Raw genomic sequence first — 6,199 nt, 5'->3', positions numbered from 1 at the left:
CGAGGAGGAAGAAATGGAGTGAATGAAGAGGTTGGGGGTGCGGGTATTTATAGATGAAATGCTGCCGACAGTACCGAGGAAATTCCGACGGAATCCCGACGGCAACGGCTCTTTTCTCGGAATTTCTTCGGAATTTTTAAAATCCCCTAACGGCTCTCTAACGGCTATAATATATCCTCGGATATTCGTCGGGGTTTTCCGAGGAATATGATTTCCTCGGTATTTCATCGGTATATTCCGAGGAAACCCAAATTTTGGGTTTTCTCAGAATTTCCTCGGAAATCGTCGGAATATTCCGAGGATCTCATTTTTCATCAGAATGTCCGTCAGAATTACGCTGTTTTCTTGTAGTGCAGTGCCGGGTTAAGTAAGAGGATAGCAGTATATTTGTCCAGGGTCCATTTAAAATCATGTAAATCTAGTGATATAAAGGACTCATATATTTACACAATATTTTAAGAGTATAATACTCTAAGTTCTTTCATATTTCAAAATACAAACTAATTAATAAATTTAGATAAGTTGTTTTATATTATTTTGATAATAAAATTATATTTAGTTAATTGTAGGACCTAAAAATAATTTTGCTCAAGAGTCTTTCCTATTGTTAAGTCGGACATGGATACAACCTAAAACTTATGCAAAATGAAAGTAAAATATATATGCTTTAAATCTGAATGATGCGGTATGAAATCAAAATCAACAAAAACATGAATAGTAAAAGAAGTAAAATCCCAAATATCATTAAAAGACAGCATATGATGTAAAATAAATAGATAAATTGAAATACCATACATCAAAATGAAAAACGACATTTTTTATTCAACTAATCTCAAATATCGTATTAAGTAGTTCTTTTAAGCACACCAATTTTGAGATTCGAACTCTTTACATTAAAAACAGAACCAAAAGAAATAAAATTCACACATGATATATAATCAAATACCTGAAACTAAATACAAATGTAAACCAAAAACTTATAGAGTAAAATTGTTTGCACGAAACGCAAACAAACCCTAGTAATCGTTATAATTGTGTGTTATCCAAGTGAGTTCTCATTGTTGTTGATGCTCTAATTATTAAATAAATAATTTTGTTTTCCTTTAACCTTTTTGCCTTTTTTTTTTGTTTTTTTTTTGAAAAGGTCCTATTTTTCTTTGTTTGTACGTTAAAGTTACACATACTCGTTTAAAACATTTATTCTCATTTTGTAGATAAACTTCCAAAACAATAACAAATTGTCTGAAGACTTGTATAAATTTCTTTTTTCATATTATATAGTATATGTATATTCTATTTTCCATAATTTATTTTTCTGCTATAATGCTTAGAAAAACGTTTTAAATCCGCCTATATATAGTTTGTACAGTGAGAAACTGTATCATTATGCTATATAGCGTATTAAAAGTATCTTCATCCATATTTCATATTTTACTGTATAATTGATTGGAAAATAGAGTAATGAACAAAAAATAAAAATACTACTTCGTTTATAGAATAGTGTTTTTTTTCATTATTCTGTTTCCACTATTTTATAGTAAAATATAGAGTTGAGTTGAAAATATTCTAATGGCCACAAAAATAGTTACCTATAATGAATGTTCAAAAAAAAAAGTTGCCTATATGGTAGACAGAGCCACACACATCCATATACGACGATTCCTATATCATTTTTAATTGTCCAAAATATAACAACAATGTTTTTTTCTTGGAAAATAACCCTAATATATTATGTAACTATTATGACTTTTCATTATGAATAATGCCATTCTCATTGTTACTGTAACATTTGAAGCTACATGTTCATGTATTAATAAATTTATGTTTATACTCTTTGTTTAAAATAAAATATCCACCATATGATCAGCATAATGTTCAAATTTAAATTTAGGTGATATAACGTCTAAAGTGTTTTATAACGCTACCAAGAACGGTTGGTAGTCACTTTGCCTCGATTTCTTTTCCTTTTTAGCAGACTTTGAAAGTAAAATGTCACTTTGTAATATTTTAACCACCTCTTGGTGGCTTAGTGGTAGGTGGACACCAGTGAGCTAAGCGATTTGGATTCGAAAGCATCCCACTACGGTTAAATCACTAGATGGCCACCCGGGCCCACCCTGCTACTTCTGGGGTGGAAATGACGTGGCTGCTGCGGGCCTCGAGGGATGTCTGGGCCTCGGCCTGGGACCCTCGGTTAACAAAAAAAAATAATAATAATAACAACAAATTTTACACCAAATGTCACTTTGTTTACATATACACTTTTTATCTTCGGAAGTTTTTCTTTTTATAATTTATGAGAATGTATAAACAAAAATCTCAACATGTAATTATATTTGTTTGATAGACAAAATTAACATGGATCATACTCACGGAAAAAAAAAATATAATTAACAAGCATAATCATGATAAAAAACCTATTATATTATACCGAAAATTTCTATAAACTTATTACGTTTACTTTGTGTAAATTGTATTCTTTGAAATCTTAAAGAATTGTGACAGATAATTTTTCCGAAAATTCTCATAAACAAATATTGTAAACAATTGTCACAAAACTATATATATTTTTTTTTTTACAGCAACATATATTCTATTACTCAAACTTGAGGTGGTCTAGGGAGAAAGACCGGAATAGAACAACCAATAAAACATAGAGATCCATGAAAAGAACGTGCATTCCTAGCTAACGAATCTGCAATCTCATTTTCTGTCCTTGGTAAATAGCTGATCTTGAAGTCCGAAAAACACAACCGAAGAGTTTGAATGATTTCTGATGGGCTTCACAATGATCAAAGGCCCAAAGTAACACGTAAGCCCAATCCACGTATTTAATCAGACTGCGTCATTTGACAATGTCTTCTTTTCTGTTTCTATTTTCTACAAATAAGCAAGTGGGTTGTTTATCCACGTTTCCATTTTCTTTGTGATTCCAAGTTTGTAGGAGTTGTACTCCACGTTTCTTTTATCTTCCAGTTGTAGGAGTTGAACTCCAGTATTTATATCAATGAAAAACCCAAAAAGGGGCAATGATTAATTGCCCAAAAACAAAGTCTCGAGCTTTAACTGTTGATGTTCTGTTCTTAAGGCTTTGACAACAATCAAAGCTATCAATCGGTATCAGAGCTCAGCTCTTGGTTCCAGTTTTTATTTTATTTTTTTACTTGTGTTCTTTCACCAAATCGATCCACCAGCTATGGGTACCACAAAGGAGCGTCTCGAAGCTTTGGAGTCAGGACTAGGACTTTTCCAAGATGAGCTGCAAAAGCTCTCAGTCGGCATGAATGACAAGTTTCAAGGCATGGATTCAAAGTACCAAACCATCGAGACGTCTATGGCGCGCATACTCGAGCTTCTTGCTCAAAACGGCAGCGGCGAATCCAGTACTCGTGCAGTCCACCAAATTCCCATCCCTTTGCCCCCACTGAACCCACAACCAGAACATAACCCACTACCTCCCCCTAATCCACAAACAGATACAACGCACCATTGCATCCACCTCAATACCCACCACTCAATCTTCCACAACCATTATGACACATCAAACTGAACTTTCCACGCTTCAATGGAGGTGATCCTACTGAATGGCTCAGTAAGGCCAAACAATATTTTGCATATCAAGGTGTGCCACGAGCCCAAAAAGTCAGTTTTGCATCCTATCATCTTACTGAGGAGGCCAATGAGTGGTGGTTGGCCACTTCTAAGGCTCTCGGCATTGACCCAAACAATGCACCATGGGAGACGTTTCAGAAGGAGCTCTGGAACCGCTTTGGTCCAACTGAAGGAGAGAACTTTCATGAGGCTCTTTCCAAAATCAAACAAACTGGTACTTTGCGTGAGTACCAACGTGACTTTGAGAGATTGATGAACAAGGTTGACAACTGGTCTGAGAAAGCACTAGTAGGTTCCTACTTAGGTGGCTTACACGCTTCAATCGCAGACCACATTCGCATGTTTTCTCCCGACACCCTGAAATCCGTAATCAACTTAGCGCGTTTACGTGATGATCAATTACAGCGCCAAAGTCAAAGAAGATCCTTCTCCAACCACAACGCCACCTCCGCTACAAACCAGAATGGACTCTCTCCAGCTTGTGACCAACCTTCGCCGGCACCGAAGAGGTTGAATTGGGATGAGATGAAACGTAAGCGTAGTTTTGGTCTATGTTTCAGCTGTGATGAAAGGTATACACCAGGGCACATATGTCGCACTTCCCAATTGTTGCTCATGGAAGGCGCAGATGTAGATGACGATGATGATGATGAGGAGACGACGATGGAGCTTGAGGACAAGCTCACTTTAGGAGGGCGGGGTAATGATGGGCTTCATAATGATCAAAGGCCCAAAGTAACCCGTAAGCTCAATCCACGTATTTAATCAGACTGCGTCGTTTGACAATGTCTTATTTTCTATTTCTATTTCCTGCAAATAAGCAAGTGGGTTGTTTATCCACATTTCCATTTTCTTTGTGATTCCAAGTTTGTAGTAGTTGTACTCCACGTTTCTTTTATCTTCCAGTTGTAGGAGTTGAACTCCAGTATTTATATCAATGAAAAACCCAAAAAGAGGCAATGATTAATTGCCCAAAAACAAAGTCTCGAGCTTTAACTGTTGATGTTCTGTTCTTAAGGCTTTGACAACAATCAAAGCTTTCCAGCTCAGTTGAGAAGCTGGACCAAGCTTGTGGCTCTTGTATCATTGCAATCAGGTCTTTGCAATCAGTCTCAAATCTCTGACAGTTCGAGTGTTGTATCATGCTCTACATTGCCTATCTTAGCGCTTCTAGTGTAAAGGTGTTTCTCGCCACAAAACTATATTTACTAGGAGCATTGCCCCCGCGCAAGCGCGAGGTTGTGGACAAAGTTTTTGTTTCATCTCAATATTTGTTAGGGTTATTGTAGTTGTGAATTTTGCGTTTTGAGTTGTTTTTCAAGTCTTTTTATTGTTATAGGGTTGGAGTTGTGATGATGAATTGTGTATGCATTGTTTTCCACTTATGAAGTACTAAACTGTGTTAGTAATGTGATTGATATAGTTCGTGGTGTTGTTTGCAGTGTCACTGAGACTTATTGTTTGTTTGTCTTTTTAATTTGTTTCTTGTACTATTAAGAGTGAGAGTACCTTTTCTTTCTGAATATTTTTTCTATAGTTTAGTTGTGTAAGTTTTGTGTATTAAGTAATAATTTTTATTATCCTTATTATGTTTGTTATATGTTTCTTTTTTATTTTAAAACTTGTTGCTCTTACCGGACCTTTAAAACAAATACATGAAGACTTGTAGAAATAACTATAAAATGAGTGACAGTTCTGAGTATTTGGGCATTAATAGGTTTTAAACGAATTTATGTATTTCTCATAAGAAGACAATAATATTGATCTGTTAACATTGGACATGTAAGCTGTTTTTATAGGACAAGAGGAGTGAGCAGGTGGAGATGTTGTTGCCGCCTTTGTGTCTGTCGGGATTTTATCTTGTATTTTCTGGTTTGGTTGTGTTTGTTTCTCTTTTATTTGATGGGTAATATGTAAACAAAAATCATTGTTAGTTGTATTTATCAGAGTTCGTAATCTACTCTGCTTTTTTGTTTAGGTAATTTCACTGATCTTAGTTGTCGTCTTCGTCTTCTTCTTTGCATAAAAGTAAGTTTGTAAATTGTTAAATAGTTGGCCGTGTAGTTTGTATTTGTTTAGCTAACTCGATGTATGTGTCGTTGAGTTTTAGTTGAGGTGATTGATTTGGTATATTTGCTTTAAAGTTTATTTCTAAGATTAGACAAAAAAGAGAGGTGATCATTAATGATTTGTCTTTTTTGGAATTCTAATTTTTGGTGTTTTGATTGTTTGGGATGTTGTGGTTTCTTTTAAGTTTTAAAATAAAGAATTGTGTAAAATTAGTTTGATAAGTAAGGGAGATAAATAGACGACCACATATTTTGGGTATGAAATATTTTTGATTATTGATGTTAGCACAATATAGATAATAATATAAAGAGAATTGTGTGTTGATTGTTTCTTACAGATCAATGAGGACGGGTTGTTTCTTTGGTAAGGCCAGAGCCCTGGACATAACGGATTTGCCCAACCACATCTGCGAGTTTAAATATCAGTTATGATATCGAAACATAATATAAACCCATCTGCAATATGATAATATACCTGGGAGTTCTAGGTTTGTGTTCGCAATCACTTGGAAATTGTC

This window comes from Brassica oleracea, chromosome C6 (genome assembly GCF_000695525.1).
Source record: "Brassica oleracea var. oleracea cultivar TO1000 chromosome C6, BOL, whole genome shotgun sequence".
Taxonomy (NCBI): domain Eukaryota; kingdom Viridiplantae; phylum Streptophyta; class Magnoliopsida; order Brassicales; family Brassicaceae; genus Brassica; species Brassica oleracea.
This window is presented reverse-complemented; position numbering follows the sequence as displayed.